The sequence below is a fragment of the Thamnophis elegans genome, chromosome 1 (genome assembly GCF_009769535.1).
Source record: "Thamnophis elegans isolate rThaEle1 chromosome 1, rThaEle1.pri, whole genome shotgun sequence".
In the NCBI taxonomy this organism is placed as follows: domain Eukaryota; kingdom Metazoa; phylum Chordata; class Lepidosauria; order Squamata; family Colubridae; genus Thamnophis; species Thamnophis elegans.
This window is the reverse complement of record NC_045541.1, coordinates 117,708,961-117,726,946: the sequence shown is the minus strand read 5'-3', so window position 1 is coordinate 117,726,946 and position 17,986 is coordinate 117,708,961. Positions and strand designations below refer to the sequence as shown.

The 17,986-nt window shown below is 37.8% G+C and overlaps 1 long non-coding RNA gene across 1 annotated transcript; it reads left to right on the top strand.

Annotated features, from left to right (window-relative positions):
* The first annotated feature begins 2,930 nt into the window (after positions 1-2,930).
* Positions 2,931-17,409, top strand: LOC116516723. Its single transcript, XR_004256394.1, has 4 exons — positions 2,931-3,031; positions 6,529-6,620; positions 7,667-7,749; positions 9,922-17,409. It is a non-coding gene; the product is annotated as an uncharacterized LOC116516723 (long non-coding RNA).
* Positions 17,410-17,986: the final 577 nt, after the last annotated feature.

Below are 17,986 nucleotides of genomic sequence, written 5' to 3'. Positions count from 1 at the left end.
CTTTCTCAAATGTAAGTAGATTATTTTGAAGATTGAATGATATATTCTTATTTGATTTTTTTAAATTCTTTTTCAAAAGAATTTAAGAATTTAATTTCAATTTTGCCAGAAACTGACAAAAAAGAAATTGCAGCCACTCTACTACAGAATGCTACAACTGGTGGTAAAGGCAAGTGGGTTCCCAAGCAAAGTGCAGTCATGTGACTGCAAGAGTGTTAGCAGCTGTTGTTACTCCTGAACTGGATCATAAGATCACTATAACTTCAAAGTCACTAAGTCAGGGGTCGGCAACATGTAGCTCTGGAGCAGCATGCGGCTCTTTTGGCCCTCTGCTGCAGCTGTCAGCAGATCCACCACTGGCTGGCCCCTCCCCTCCCAGTCACTCCTTACCTGGCCTGAGAAGGTAAGGGTGCGGTGAGGGATGGAGACTCGCTCCATATTCCAGAGTGTGAGAGAAGTGCCTCTGTACTTGCCTTTATGAGGCAATAGCATTCCGCCTTCGTTGCGGTACATTTGCACTCAAGCCAGCCCTTGCCTCCCAATGCTTCGAACTCAGAGCTGTAAGCTGCGTCTGGAAGCACTGCAGAGGAAAGAAGGGGACGGAGCTGATTCTCCGGTGCCTCATCTCTTGCTGGGTCTTGCGGGTGCTTCTTCTGGCCCTTGGTGCTGCGCGCACCTTGGGTGCTCGAGGAGACACGTGATCTACTCTCCACCCCAAGTGTGATTGGCCACAGCTGAACATTGATGCCTAAGGGCGAGTGGGGCAGGGTTATATTGTGGCTCTGTGAGTAAAAGCGAAAAGGGAAGCTGGAAAAGTGACTGATAACTTGGAGCTTTTTCCCAAATTTCAAGATTCAGGAGAAAAAAAGAGAGCGAAAAAGATGGAATTAAGAAAACAAATCCATCCAGAAATAAGTTTGACAACCAAAGTTAAGCCTACGTTAATAACACCTCAAGGGCAATGAAACTACATGAGAGATCCTTTAAGCTACAAAGTGCGGAGAGAAGTTCTAAACTCTGAAAAGATGCTAAAAAGAGAATTGACACAACTGGTAGCGAGAGAGAAAGAACCATTTTGCTACTGGAAAGACACTGGTTGATAATGCTAGTCGATGATAAAAACCAGCTAACTTTTGGTGATTAATAAGTAGGGATTTTAGTATTTTGTATTTTTTAGACTGTTTTAGATTATCATTGAATATTTAATCTTTAACATATAATTTACTATGATATTAATAATGAAATGATAACCTTAATTAGGGGCAGGGTTGTATTGTGGCTCTGCATTGTAATGGGCTTCAGGAGGAGGAGACCCCGTCTCCCCCATTGTGAAGACCTCACCTCCCGCCACTTCGGGCTTGGAGCTGTTGCCACCTCCATGGCCTGCTTGCTGCCCTTGTGCAACATAGTGAAATTTAGCGCACTTTAGGATCCCCTCTTCCTCCTGGAGCCCATTATGCAGAACTACAATACAGAGAGAGAGGGAGATGGGGGGGAACAACACACCCAAAGCCGGGTGTGCCAAAAGGTGGCTGGAAGTGGGGGGGGGGGCTGGGGCCAATAATTTAACAACCGGTTCTCGGTCCTAATGACTGGCTGGGTAGGTGTAGCTGGGAGGTCATGTGACTGGGTGGCAGTGAGTAATGTCAAGTTGGCCCTGCCTACCCAGTCACACCGGTTGTTAAATTATTGGTTCCCGGTGTTTTATTTTCTGTGGGAAATGGATCCAAATGGCTCTTTGAGTGTTTAAGGTGTTTAAGACCCCTACACTAAGTATTCTTTAAACAAGGACTACCAGTATGTTCTTCCTGCAAATTTGTTCCTTTAGTGGAATGAAGGTAATGAACCTGAACAGTAATATCCTCATGAAGATATTTTAGGTGAAATAATTCAGCAAGCCTAGAATGAATACATAAGTCGAGTAGTCCTTGACTTATGACAATTGACCCCAACATTTCTGTTGCTAAGTGAGACATTTGTTAAGTGAGTTTTGCCCCTTTTTGGGACCTTTCTTGCCAGTCAAGTGAATCACTGCAGTGGTTAGTAACACGATTGTTAAGTGAGCCTGTTTTCCCCTCTTATTTTGCTTGTCAAAAGGTGATCACATGACCCAGAGACACTGTAAGTCATGAGTCAGTTACCAAGCAGTTGAATTTTGATCACATCATCATGGAGATACATCATAAGTATGAAAAATGGTCATGTCACTTTTTTCCAGTGCTGTTATAACTTTGGTCACTAAACGAACTGTTGTAAATCGAGGATTACCTGTGTGAACTTACAGTCACTGTGAGCTCACCGTACAGTAAAACCATTCGATGGTTTAATTAAAAAAAAAAGAACCCTTAGGCTGTAATCTATGGCTTTAAGAACCATGAACGTCTTCACCCCACATGCTGAACTGTGGACCACATTGCGATTCAGCGTTTGACGACTGCAAGGTAAGCCCTGATTTTCAGTGCCCCCCCTCCCCCAATTCCAGTCAGGTTTTTCCAATTCCAAAGCTGGGACCACTGGTACGAGAATGTTGTGCGCATGCGTGAGTGGCTGTTGACTGAGCCAAAACAGGCAAGGGCAGGTATCTATACGGAAATAAGAACCCGCGCCGGCGCAGGCCCAGTGGGCTGACGTTTCTTCTCTGCTCCGAGTCGCTTCCAATATAACTCTGCCCACCAACTATCCCACAGGTCGTTTCTCCCTCCAAGGCGTTGGGAATGGCCCAACGCACCAACCCTCCACCTTTGCGACGCTGCGGAGTAATTCCAGGAGAAGGAAGGCGTGCCCCACCCCTTCGCTTGGCCAATGGGTTTTCCGTATTTCGGAGGCTTGGGTTAGCTGTCCAATACAAATCAAAAGCGGGAGGTGACCGATAAGAGTTAGGCCCAATAGAAGAGGAGAGGCGTCGGCAACGTGATCCTTTCGCGCGGGCTCCGATTGGGCGACCGGAAGCAGGGAGGGGAAGATGGCGGAGTGAAGGGGAAGAAGTGGAGCGAGAGCCGCTGCGGGCTGCGGCCCGGGGGCCCCAGCTGGGGTAAGAGAGGGGGAAAGCCAATCGCTGCGGCGGAGAGGGCTGCGAGCACAGGGCCTTGTTGGACATAAGCCCGACTCGGTGCAAGGAGTTGTTTTGGCTTGGCTCATTGGCGGGGTGAACGGGGATCTGAGCCCTGTGTATGCTCACCACTATCGCGCGCCTCTTGATTAGAGCAAGTTCCAAGATTATGGAACCGACCTTGAGGTCTTCTTCCGACCTAGGCTCGGAACTGCTCCCTGCTGTTCTCCCTGGTGTAGGGTGCCACATATAATGGGTGCCAGGGTAATAGTAGTATCTGAAAAGCGAAGCTTTTTGCTACTGCGTCCCGTTGGAGCTGGAAGGGGAAAACGGAGATGGCTTAAACGTGGCGCTTTTCGGGCGCCACCGAGCTCTGTGATTGCGAAGGAAGCCACGGCGAGCCTTTCCCACTAGAATGGCTAATGAAAGCCAGAGGTGGGTTTTTTTGGGGGTGGGGGAGAGTTTCTGTTGGGCCGTGAACAGTACGGTTGTAATACAAGCTTGATCCAGGTAGTCCTCAACTTACAACAGTTCTTTCAGTGACCAAAGTTACAAGGGCATTGGAACAAGTGACTTACGACCGTTTTTTCACATTTACGTCGGTTGTCATTGAGATTTGGAGGCTTGGCAACCGATTTACGAAGATTTTCTCTGGGGTCTTGTGACCACCATTTGCAACCTGCTGCTGCTGAGCGAATTCAATGAGGAAGCCAGATTCATTTCATAACCATTTTACTAACTTAACACCTGCGGTGATTCCCTTAACAACTGTGGCACGAAAGGTCATAAAAAGGGGCAAAATTCACTTAATGTTTCAGTTAGCAACAAAAATGGTCATAAGTTGAGAACTACCTGTACTTGATTTATTGGTATAAATATATCGATATATGAAACTCAAGACTTTTTCTGGTTCCCGCTTTCATCTCTATGGATTCAAGGTTCACAGGAAGGCTGTAATTGAGACTTTCTCGCCTGTCCCAGAGTTTTGTTTTATGTCCATTTTTTTTCTTGCCAAATCGATACAGTTTTTTGCTCATGGTATTTTGTATAGTGACCCAGCTCTTAGTTTAATATTGATAAATGTGTGCTGACGCTTTATTTTATGAAACTGGATTAGTGGCTATTCTTTTGTTTGTATTCAGAATTACATTTGTTACAGCCCTCCGGTATTTTGTGATTTGGAATTGAATTTAGGATGGGGATAGGTAGGAGGGCAAAATGTAGGCAGACATATGACATTGAAATATCAGTTAAAAAAAATCAGTGTTTCCATTTTGAATTCCTGTTTTCTTTTCAGTATAGTTTCTAGTGTTATATGCATATGTATTAGAGTAACTGTTGTGTTTTAAAAAATAGGAATAAAAGAGCAATGATAGAAACAATGAGCTTATGAAGTCCATAATGACTAGTTTTAGAAAATGCTGAGACATCTAGGGAATAGATCTTGTATGTAATAGAGACTTGTTAATTCTACAGATGGCTGGGAATTGAATTTTAAATAGATTTATATGTACTGTATTCATTAGTGTGTACTCTGAAAGCAGCTGCATCTATTGAAGTAGATATTGCCAATATTTTTAATGAGCACTTCTGAAGTATTTATTCAGCTGCTGAAATATCACTGAATAAAGGGACAGATGCTGAGAAACGAGACTTACCAGCAAAGTTATTTTTACTAGCCTTATTAATGAAACTAAAATATGTAATTCTGGGGTTTCTTCATTCTAGGGGATCAGATCAGTAGAGAATATTCTAGATCAGGCCCTTTCCTCGAAGGTATGTGATTACTATTAAGAGATGACATTTATCTCCAAATTAGCAGGGTCCCCCCCCCCCCAAGATATGGCAAGGAACCCAGATGGGCATTGGTGCCTAAAAACATTTTGAATTCCTCTGAATAGTTTTGTTGGAATCTTACTTTGAGTGACTTTTTCAAAGAACTCACAACACAGAATGATCTGACAGAAATGCTGCCTAGTAATAAAGCTTATATTTTCTACTATCTAAAGGGTTTTTAAATGAACCATTTCGGGAAAAAATACTTAAAATACAATTTACATAGCTTAAATATTTTATTCAAACAAAAGTATGACAATTTAATATATATTGCTCTTAATATAAAATATATATACTTGTATTTAGAATGTAGTTATTTTAGTGACACTCTAGGAGCATTATAAATATATTTCATAAGCTTAGTCATGAAGGGATTTAACTTTGATATTGGTCAATATGACCATTTTATGTGTATTGTATATATAATGAATAAAAACATCTTTAAAAATTAAAGTAGGCTTTTTGTAGAATAGTACAAGTGGACAACTTTCTGTTTTATGTTTCTGGTTTGGGCAGAAAAATCTCGAAAAGGACTATCCTGGTGAATTAGTGTAGTGAAACAAGTAAATTGTTGGACAAAGAGTGGGGTGGCCCAAATTCTAATCTACTCTCAGCCAGAAAATTAATTAGATGATTTGAGGCTACTTATATTCAGTGATAGGAGATTAAATTAAAATTGAACTTCTGAAGGAAAGACGGATATAAAATTGATAATACTGTAATTATAACCTCCCTCTCTGAACACTGTGCTTTTTGTGGACCTGATCCAGGAAAGCATTTAGGGAGGAATAGTCAATGGTAAATTTGCTACATTTTAGTGTGGGGACTTATTTGTTAATTTTATATGCTACTGTTCTTTCATGAGATCGCTATGGCATACAAAACATTTCTTTCTACAGTTTTCCCCAAATTTAAACATGAGCTTCAGAGACCTAGGATGTACTTTCACTGGGAATTAGAATTCCCCCCTCCCCAATTTCAAAGTTAAATGCAAACACTAATTGGGATTAGAAAGTTCTGATACTGTTGCCTGAGATGAAAAAGGTGAAAGAAAATACAAGCCAGAACTATTTATGCAGGCTATACTAAGGTTTTAATGAGCCATTATTTACCAATTGCGTATCCAAATTATGGATAAGGATATGTAATTGTGCATTTCTGGGAGGAGGATGGTGTTCATATCAGCTTTCAGAAATATTGATGATGATGCTATCCATTCAATCATATTTGATTTTCAGAGAGTCTGCGGACTGATTGTCTTCATATTATCCATCTTGTGTAGCTCCTTTCTGTTCTTTTATGCTCTGGCTATTGGTAGCTAACCTCCATGTTTTTGATGGCCTCATTTCCTTTGACTCCAATGAGTTTGATCAGCTGACATTACCAAAATAAGTAAGGCAGAATTTTATGATTTAGGTTTGTGTTATAGTTCAATACTGGCTTGTTTGTCATCTTTCTGTTTGATAAATTCTGTTCACATTTGAGAGGTTCAGTATAAAGTCAAAAGTTGCCAGTTATGATTTTAATTTAAATCTGTAAAGATTTGCTCCAATATGAAGGAATACCATAATGGTCTTTAATAGTTACCAGATAGGAAACAGCAATATGTAACATGTCTTTTAATATCTTGTTCTCCCCTCCAGGTCCAAGCGTATATCATAGTATTTGGCAGTCAACATTTACATTAACTGAAAGCTAAAGGTGATAAAATGATCAGTGCAGCATGAAATGAAAGGTAAGTGCATGTTGTCTGTGGAATTGCGTGGCCTGTTCCTTTATGATTTGACAGATGTATCTATCTCAGAGTGCTAGAGGAATTTGCTGATGACATGTCAAACTTTCATGTTTTATATTTGAGAAATTCCTAGAAAACTTATGAAGTGCTGGATAATTGGATAAAAGTTTTTCCTATATTCAAAGAAAGAAGGGGGAAATGTCAGAATGGCCACTCTTCCATTGTTACGTGAGGAGATTCTAGAGCAGATCTGAAAGAGATATCCTGTAAGCATCTTAAAAAATTGCAGTAATTTTCAAATTATAATGAACTTTTCAAAAATAAATTTTATCAGGCTAATCTTCTCTCATTTTTTCCTTGGATAACTAATTTGGAAAATTAATGGATGAAATATGTCTTGATTTCAGTGAAGTGTTAAGTGACTCCATTTGATTCTGCTTTAGCAAGCTAGTACTGTATTGTTTGGACTGGATGTCATGAGAAATAAATGGATGCATAGCTGGTTTGAAAATAAACAGTACTTATTAGTAACTCCTCATCAAGTTGAGAATGAGGTATAAAATGGGGTGACTTGAATAAGGAAATAGAGAATGCCTATCAAATTTCCAGATGAAAATTAGATGGAAAGCAAGTTCCCGCCCCTCCATTAAAAACAATCTGAATAGGTTAGCGAATTAAGTGAAAATAACAATGAAATTTAATAGATGCAATGCAGTTATGTATTCCAGAAGAATAAACCAAATTATATGTTCTGTGAACACATTCCGTTATATCAGTGGACCCCAGTCTTTCCAGCTTGATGCACTGGCGGAGGTGGGTGGCGACGGGGGGGGAGGGGATGATTTCATGCGTGTGCCACTTTCACAAATGGAGCTTCGCACATGCACTTTCACGGCCTGATTCCCAACAGGCTGCGGTCTGGCACTGGACCGTGGACTGGGTGTTGGGGAACCCTGCTCTATATGAATGTCTCTTTCTTTAGAAGTTAATCTTAGAATATCTTAATCAGTACTTTTCTATAATTTATGAAAATTCTACATTCACAGAGAAATTGTAATGGAATTGGAAGCAAGCAAATGTCCCTATCGTCCAAAAGGGAGAAAAATCCAGGAATGATCCATCACTAGAGGTAAACATTCCTTCAAGCTAATCTTGCTTCCTGATAATATTATGGACTGATAGTTTTCTTCGCATGATGTGGAAACTCTTTGCCAGTAGCTTTTTTCCAGGGCATTTTTAAAACCCAGTCTAATTTGGACCTCTGGTATTATCAGTAGCTTGATGCTGTACTGATATTTATTTTATTATATTTGTTTGCTACCCATCTTGTCACAAGATGATTCTGGATGGATTACAATGTTAAAAGCAGGAGAACCATGGTATATAGATATTTTTTTTAATTAATAACAAAACAACAACAAATGATGATGATGATTAAAACATGGGTGGGGAGGAAACAGCATGCACAAGAGGGGAGATGGGATCTGCTATTGGTCCCTCAGCCACCTCCAGCATGATACTCCCCCAGGCAAACTAGCAGACTCGAAGAAGGTCAAGAGGGTGGGGGCAGATCTCGCTCTGAGGGGCAAGATGTTCCAAAGGTCCATAGCCACAGTAAAAAGGCTCTTCTCCTGGACCCCGTCAGACAGAATTACTTAACCAACAGGATCCATCATATGCTTCTCTACTGGCACTGATGGGGTAATCTTCTCCTATTGGGATGAGACAGTTCCTCAAGTAACCTGGACTCATACCATGCAGAATTTTAAAGGTAATAGTCAACACCTTGAATTGCATTAGAATCTGAAGACTATGTTTGCCTTCTGATACAAAAATATCACTGGAAAACATTGCCATGAAAAGCAACTGAGTATGGAAAATAAATCTTATTTCTACTGCATATAGCAATAGCATTTAGATTTATATACCACCCCACAGCTGGGAAGCAAACAGCAATCAGTGCAGTTCATGGAATAGCAGTGTAACATGGACCACTCAAGGGACCCCAAAATCTGTCTGAACTGATACACTCTGCACCAGTTGCAGCTTCCAAATGCTTTTCAGGGGTAGAACACATTGCATTAGTCCAGGCATGAGATGACCAGGGTTTGAACATTCTTTGTTTTTGTTAGAGACTTACAGACTACTATCATTTTCATTAAAAATTCATTTTCTGTTGTTTTTTATTCCATGGCAAGCTTTCAAGTAAATAGCATTAATTCCTAAAATAAGCCTCTCCTGTTTTCCAAATGATAAACGTCTTGGACCTCAACTCAGCTGTTATCAGTAAAATAAAATATATATATACTATTTTATATTGTACATTTAGCACAATGCATATTTTCTTATTCAAATAATGCTTCTACAGTGTAAAGAGCTATGGAGTGGTATATAAATCTAAATGCTATTGTTATATCCAGTAGAAATTAGATTTATTTTCCATACTCAGTTGCTTTTCATAGCAATGTTTTCCAGTGATATTTTTGTATCAGAAGGCAAACATAGTCTTCAGATTCTAAGCTTATAAAGTAGTCTTGCTGTGGATGGGAAATTAATGAGTTCTAAGAGTAAGCAGAATGTGATCATAATTTATGGCACAATGCCCCAGTTGTTCACATTATCTAAAATTCATCTGCAGGTTATTTTCCAGTGTTAAAATGCCAAGTTTCTCTGAAATGAAATATTGTTTTCAGATTCATTATATTGAATTCAAGAGCTGGTTGGATCTAGTGCAATGTTGGCAAACCTTTTAGACATTGAGTGCCTAAACTGTGCATGCACACATGCCCAAACTGAAAGGTGTGCGCAAGGCACACACTTGAATGTGTGCATGTGCGGGCATGTGTGCCTGCACAGCAGAGACCTGAAGACCAGATGGCTGGTGGGAGGTGGAGCATCCCAACACCGGCAGTTCAGCAAGAGATCTTTTTCTTTCCTGAGCTTCTGTTTCGTCGTTTGCAGGGAAACAGAAATTCATGAAAGAAACACCACGGAGATCTGACCTGGGGCGATGGCTTGCGTGCCAGCAGAGAGGGCTTTGCATGCCACCTCTGGCACGCGTGCCATAGGTTCGCCATTATGGATCTAGGGGTGAGGGCTGTGTTCAAGTCCTGCCTTGGCCATGAAAGTCAGCTGGGTGATCTTAGGCCAGTCATTCTCTCTCAGCCTATCTTACCTCATAGGTTTGTTGTGGGAAAAATAGGAGGAGGAAGGTTTATTGGAAGTGTTCACTAGCTTGAATTATTTGTAAAAATAATAAAGGTGGGATATAAATAAATAATTTCTGTGTGTTTGGTTCCAGGTCTTTTCCTTTTGACCCGAGAGGCTGTTTTTAAAGAGTTGTTATTCATGAATGCCCATCTTGAGAAGAAAACTCTTCCTTTATTTTTCTAACTGGAAATGAAGAAATGCTGCTTTGGTCCTTTTACAGGTCCTCATCATAAAAAATCATCACATGAAGCAGAATTATACAGGTGGAAAGTACAATCCTTGCAAAGCAACTAAAATGAATATATAGACTTTCACATGAACCATGCTTTTGCTTATGTTTTTTGCCCTCTAAAAGTGATTGTGCATTACATTATGAGCAATTGTCAATTCTTGTTGACACTTTGATTCATTCAATATACTTTAGTAAAATAAGTCAATCTTTGGAGAACCTAACAAATCGGTATGCTCTTGACATACCGTCTCAGAAATCTTGATGAAAAATTGTGGCAGAAGGACCAGACTGTACATGTGTTATAAAAGAAAAAAGAGAGTTTGAAAGATTTTCCACTGAAAAATTTCCTTCCTAAAAGAGCCAGTTTATAATTAGATTTTAATTGGAATCTTGATGCAAGTAAATCTTGATGCAATTATGAACAGTTGCATCAGTCAAGTTATGTATAATTGAATGTACATAAAAGCTGGAAAGTGGGGAGATTAATAATATGTCCCACAAAATGAAAGTTGGGGCATTAAAGTTTAGAAAGCCTTGCGCAGTAGAATTAACTGGGTATCCCAATTCTTTCCTAAGGAATTCAACAATATAAGGAACAATGATGAAACTGTTCAGGCTTTTTCCTGAAAGGAACAACAATGCCACTATAACCTTGTATGTAAAACTCCACTGCTTAGATGAACAAAAGTTAGACATGCTCAGGAAGGGCTTCTTTATTCTTTATAAGTCACCCAGAATTAAGCTGGGAATTGTGTTCTAAACATGCTTGCAGGACATTCTTTGCATCTTGTTTGTTTCTACTGGACTCTTTCAAGCTGGGATAAAAAGCTGCTTTTTGCCACAATGGGTGCAAAGGCCTATGTCTTCTTCCCTTGCTGAGCCACGGAGCACCTTATTTCAGTTTTTATTAAAATGTTAACATAGGTTCGCTAATAGTTTTAACAATAGCCTCAATCTTAGTTAAAGGAAGTACATTTGATAATTGTTAGTCATAGCTAAGAATGTTGAATGTTTTTGGCTGATTGTTATTTTCAAAGGTAAAGTAGTGGCTGCTAGAAGAACATTTGGGATGTTTGTATGTTTTAAACAGTTTTAATAAGGGCAAAGCATTTGTGTTTGCTTGTCATCATGATGTGTTTAGCTTAGATATGATAAAAGAGTAAACATTTTTCTTTCTTTGAATAAAAATGAAATGGAGGTAGTCCTCATTTAGTGACCAAACTGGAACTGGCATCTTGATTGTTAAGCAAAGCAGTCAGTAAATGAAACTGACCTATCGTTGAGATCTTTCTTTAACTTTCCTTTGCTTTACAGACCTGTGGATGTCATAAATGCAAGGATTGGTTGTAAAGTTACTTTTTCCTCACCATTGTAACTGTGGCATAGATAATAAGAACTAAATAAGGACTACCTGTAGTGTTGTGGTTTTTTTAAGTGTTGCAATAGAACACTTTCAGAGGAATTTAAATCTATAGCTACAGAACAAAAATGAAATATTTAATAGTCAAAAGAGTTGTGAAATATGGAAATTTACTCATACAAACGTTTCAGTTTTAAAATAATGTGGATATCTTTTGGGTTTATCAAGGTTTCAGAAGTAAAACTTAATGAAGTTGTTCTCTGCAACTCTTACTAAAAATTAGAAAGCAGCATGAATTTAATCAGCTACTTGGATGTTGTTTTAGCTATTTATACCTCAGAGATATTTTGTGGGAAAGATAATACAGTACATTGGGACAGAAGGGGAATGTAATTCAGTTTCCCAAATCATTAGAAAATTATCATTATTTAAGAAGAAAATCAATTTTTAAATGCCACTGTAATAATTTATCTATTTCTATTGAATACGGCTGCATTAAGAGTAAACTTAGCATTTGAGAAAAACAACACTGCTCTCTATGTCCGGGAAATCATTTTAGTTTAGTTATCCATGTGCATCTCCTTAACGGGCAATATTCACAGGCAATATTGCCTTAATTTTTTTTAAGTTTTACATACTCATTTGTTGTCCACCTTGGCAAGAAATCTTTCACATCTGAAAGATGAAGCAAATATGGGGCATGTGCAATAGTATAATATATACATATAAATATATTTTAATACTTGTGGACAAAATGTTACAAGTTGTTTGAGAACAACAAAATCACCAATGTCTTCCATTTTAAAATGTGTATAGTTCCATAAGCATTAGTGCTTTGTAGCAAAACTGTAGTGCCATGTTAGGATCAGTGCATGAGCCTAGTAGTACTTTTTTTACGATTTCAGAGTGACAAATTAATGAAGCTGATGATGTAACGTATAGGAAACTGACATGGTTATGGTCATGGTCTAAAGATGCAGTGTCCTTTCTAGGCAATGGTAGAAGAAACTGCTGCATAGAATCAGTGAGATGTGAATTTCATAGTGATTGCATGAAAATAGTCTTTAATCAGCCAGGTATATTTTGAGTGCACTTAAACTGCATGTAAAAACCCCAATAGAAGTAATAATCTTTAACAAAACCCCTTGTGGATCATGGAATATTTTGCTATAATGAAAAAAAAAACCTGATAGTGTAAAGTTTTAAGTTTTAGGGACTAGAATAAGCATAGAACTAGCATTTCCCATTCATGCTTTTTTCCTCAAAAAGTTTTAGTATGTTTTTGAATCAGATTTGTTGGTTGTTTTTGTGCTTGCATCAAGACAGGAATGGGTAACCTTTTACAGTGTATCTATTGCTTGTAGAAACTGAATGATAGATTGGGGCTTGCATATATCTGCCAATGTGGCAGCTGTTAAGAGTAGCATCTTGCAAAATTGACTAATCTAGAAATGCTATCACTGTACAGCTAATTCTGAATGCACCTAAGTTATTAGCATTGCTCATTATTAAAATCTCTTTTTTTTTGCTTACCTCGCTATTTTAGTAAAGCATTTGTTGGAATTTTCTTACTAATTAAATATTTAGTCAAATATCTATATTTATATTACAGTAATTAATCAGTAGGTTTCCCCCCTCTTTTCTGAAATTACTGCGTGCGTTAGGTAACTCATTTACTTAAAACTTTATTTTTGGTTTAAACAACTCAAATTTTAAGTTATGAATCTAGCTCTTTGTAGATCTTTATGGTTTAAATGCTACTTTTAGCTTAAAGGGGATACTGCATCTTTAAAAAAAATAACTTCTCTATAAATGGCCACCTTGATGAGAGAAAAGATGTCTCTGTATTTCTTTATTGACAAAACATAATATGATACTTGGACTGTAACTGTTAACTCAGAGAACTGCAGAATTACTTTTAAAGATCTCTCTCTCTCTCTATTTTCTCATGAAAGTGGCAAGGTGTGCCGTTTAGAGATGAATTGGGAGGACCTGAGCTCTTTTGGGGCTCTCTTGTGAACAGCAGTATAATTGAATGAAATGGGGCTGATGATTGGGAGAATTGATGGAAAAATACCTCTGAAACTGGAATGCAAAATAGCACAGTATGTAGGGGGGGAAATCCCTGATGCAAATAAAGCCATAAGATGACAATAAATAGAACTTTAGTAGCAATAACTGTTTGCATGTAATAGGACTTAACTTGCATTGGCAAGAATAGTATAGTAGAATAAGTGGTATTAACCAAATAGGTTTGCTGTGCTCTGTGCTGCAGGAAGTTGAATTTCTCATTAAAAGGCTGGTAAGTTCCTCTCTACCACAAAACTCTGTGCTTGAATGCTACAGGGAGAAGCTTGGCAAAAATTCCAGAATAATTTTATTTTTCAAAATTGAAATAATTAGGAAAAAGGTTTATTGTGTATCAAACCAATGAAAACTTAACACAGAATGTTTATAGATAATTGATCATCATTTCTGTAGTAAAAGAACCCTTGGAGCTGGGTTCTACCCAGGGATATAATTTAAGAGTTTGGGGAGCCAAATGTTTGAACCGAATTGTGAATTTCTCTTAAAGTAGTGCTTGTATAATTCTTTTATTCATTTTCTTTTATAAGCAAATCTGATGTGGTTTCACTTTTTTTTAAATTTTATAAAGCTACTTGTAGACGTGGAAGAAGGAGAGCAAGTTTGCCTGGCAAATTCTTTCTTTCATCATTCTAGAGTGCGCAGTTTATACCTCTTTAAAATTCAGTTGCACTAACTTTGTATGCATGTGCAAATTGAAGACCAAGTAAATTGTAAATCTAATATAGAAATCTGCCTTAAGTGGGATTCGATTGACCAGATTCATCTGCAAGACTGGGACATATATTTAAAGAAAATGGCTTTACTTTTATTTTTGTTCTACATTCTTTGATATCTATCATTTACCTACATGGATAAGGTGGCAGTTTTAAAATAAAATGCATATACACACATGCATGCATGTTTATACATATTCTATAGAACTTTCTGCTCTACGTATTTATACTGATCAATGAAATTTAGCACAGGTTTTCTAAAATGTTCAGAAGTTTAATCAAACATTTATGTAGACAAATAGTTGATATGTTTGGGTGACTTTGGATCACAAAATTGATAGGGGGGTATTCATTAAACTCACAAACAATTTTTCTAACCCTGGAAATTATTTACACTTACTGTGGTTGCCTATGTGATTATTTAAATACCAATTTGCAGAATCCTAAAAGTATCTTGTATCTATGTCAGTACAATTTTCACTGCTCCCATGTTTTGAGCAGCTAATTTACAGTTTTTTTGTGGGCTCAGCTGGTGCTAGGCTGAATATAACATTGCTCGTAGAAAGTTTTACTCTCGTAATCTGAGTCACGAGTGTGAGGACTCAGGATTGCATGAAAGACTTGAATGTGGTGCTGCTATTCTGGAAGAACTAGTTAGACTGTTGTTAATTGCTTGCTAAAGCATCTGAATCGCAGCCTCATCGTAGCGTACATTACTGTCTTGATCTAAGTGATAAGGGACTATAGTATTGGTGGAAATTTAATACTGAAATACAATTCTAAATGCGGATGAGATAAAATTCTTGTGGCTCTTCATTGTACTTGGCTATTCTCTGTGTAGCTTTTCCTTTCTTTGATTGTAATAATTTGTTGATAGCTCTTAATTTTTGACTGCAGATCAGCTTCATTGAAACAATAATACTATTATTGAAAGACTTCATAGAGCTAGCATTTCATCCATCAATATTTTAGTACTTTTAAAAATATTTTAATCAGCACCTACTCTCTAAATTTTATGGTGAAATTCCTCTTAATATAGACTTTCCTTTGGATTTTTAAATTTTCCTTTATTTTGCACTTTGAAAAACAATAAATCATGTAAGAATTCAAGCACAATATTGACACATAGGTGCCAGAAAATAGCTCTCACAAACAGGCTTCTGGAATACAGATTACAAGTAGTTCTTTGATCTAGAGAAACGAAGATGGATTGAGGTTTTGCATTCAGTTTGTATGCTTGGGATGGGTTACGAGAGGAGCCCATATATAGAGAAAGAAGCAGGGGAATTAACTGTTCCAGAAATGTGGAAAAATGGTAGCTATGCATAGTGCATACATGTATACAAAGATTGCTGGAATAAATACATTGATGTATCTCTTAACAAAGGGGAATAAAAGAACACTTATGCATGGGTTTGTTATTGGAATCTGAAAATGATTAGAGAAAGAATGCATGTTGGTTATGGGAGGATTAGGGTGACTATTTCTTGCATTCTAGAGAAGAAAACTTGTGCAGAGAGGAACTGAGTTCATTCTAGGAACATGGGAAATGAATGATGGAAGCTTTGAATCTGAACACTTCCTAGCTGGTTTTAGATGGAATTTCCAAGTTTACCAAGTCACAGCACAACAAATATTCCATAAAGTGTAGTATTTCTTAAGGACTGGATATTGCAATTCTTTTCTTTTCCGTGCAGGTGAAGACAGATAAGGTTACAAAGCTGTCAGAATGGAATACTTGTGTGGGAAAAACCACTGGCACAAGCACATAGACTCACAAACCGTCTTTTTTTAGAGATAGTATTCTAATTATGCATGATTAAAATGTATAGTGTTATAGCTATTATCAGTAAATTGATATATGCATTTATACATTATGAAGCAATAGGAACCAATATACCAATAGCTTGAATTTACTGCTTTGATTCTCAGTTTTTTTAGACAACATGCTGCCTCTTTAGTAAAGGGGCAAAATGTACAAAGAAGGGACGAAGCATGACGCCAAAACTGTGTATTAGAAAAAGGAACCAGTAGAATGAACCTTTTTAGCCTCTTACCAAGTTCATAGCAGCTCATGAACCTACATGATATGAACATGGTTAACGGCAATTTGGGTTTCTTGGTTGCTGCAGTTGTACAAACAAAAAAAGGTGCAGAGTTTCAGAGCACAAAAAAGGGAATATATAAATCCCAAATGGGGCAATAAAAATGATCTAAGCAGTTTAGGGCTTGTGGTTATTTTTAAGTAGAGATAGTAAATTTAGCCAGAGCCTGTTGCAGCTAAAAAACAATGAGTAATTAAAATGAGTAAGCTGTCCATACTTTTCAGGTATTAATTCTTTCTAAAACAGGTGTAGCTTTTCAGTTTCCCCCACCACCACTTTGGCAGCTGGATTAAAATGAACTGGTTTTAAACCAGCAATAATGATAACTTATATTATGAAAACTGGAGATATTTAACTCTTCATTCAAGCTGTAAATAAGGTGTAGCTTTTTTGATCATCTAGAGCAGTGGTGTCAAACTCAAGGCCTGAGGGCTGGATGCAGCTCATGGGGTGCTTAGTGGGCTTGTCTGCAAACACCAAAGGACCAGCCCGCAGTGTCTCTGCAAGCAAAAACTAGCTTGGGGGGGGTCACCCCGTTTCCAGCCTGCAGCTCTCTGCCAGCAAAAGCAGAGGTCGGGGGCTGTGCCCACCACTGGCCCCACCCACCCCCAACCCTGAGGTCAAACACAACCCTGATGCGGCCCTCAATGAAATCAAGTTTGACACCCCTGATTCAGAGGATTGATAAGACTCAAGTTTGAACAATTGGTGCAGCAGAACATGTGTAGATACTAGAAATATTATAGCAGCATAGCTGTTGCAGCAGAGTCTGTGTTTGCACATATTTTTCCTATTAAGATATGCGAAAAAGAAATCTTGAGTTTGAATCTTTAGATTGCACTAGTTTGCAAAAAGGCAGTCTTAGCTTATCTGAGTACTAGTGTATCTCAAAGTTTGACCTTTTTTCTAGGTGTGAATATTTGTTAAGGCATAGTTGTGCATTTTGGGGTTTGTAATTTTCCCAGTTATACACATTTCCAACCATATTTTTGCACAAGTGTTGCCAGTAATCAGTAATTTTATATTACTACCGGTAGACCTATTGAAGTTACAATTGAAGTCTTGCAAACCACTGTAACAAGTGAAATGAACAGTTTCTCATTTCTAAATTTTTCCTTTCAAAGTTGACTTCTGTTGTAGATTGTTTGCAGGTGTTTCAACTATAAAGAGTAGAATTTAAGACTGGGCTCCTAAATGGATATCCTTTTTAAAAAAAATAAAATGTTATTCTGGTGTTTTAAAACTGGGAAGAATTGATAGCAAAAATTGAAGATAACCTACAAAATTATTGGCAGATAGCTATGCCTTTTACTAACAGATAAAGTCATCTGGATAAGAAAATATAAGAGTATCATCATCTCCTTTATATACATTATCAATGTGAACAGTTTGTCTATGTATATACCTAATATTTTCCAGATGGCAGCTTGCTTTTATATCTATGCATATTTGGGGAAGGGAAAGAATGTGTTAAATGTATTTTTTGACACTGTAAACAATAATTGCTCAAAAATGAGCTTTGAAACTCTGCACCTGTGTATAATTTTTTAGCAATAAAGCAGCATGAGCTGAGAATGCACTGAAATGTCTGTGTCATTTCTTTCTAGAAACAGTTAAATGTACAAAATTCTCTTGTACCACTTCACTTTCCCTTCAGT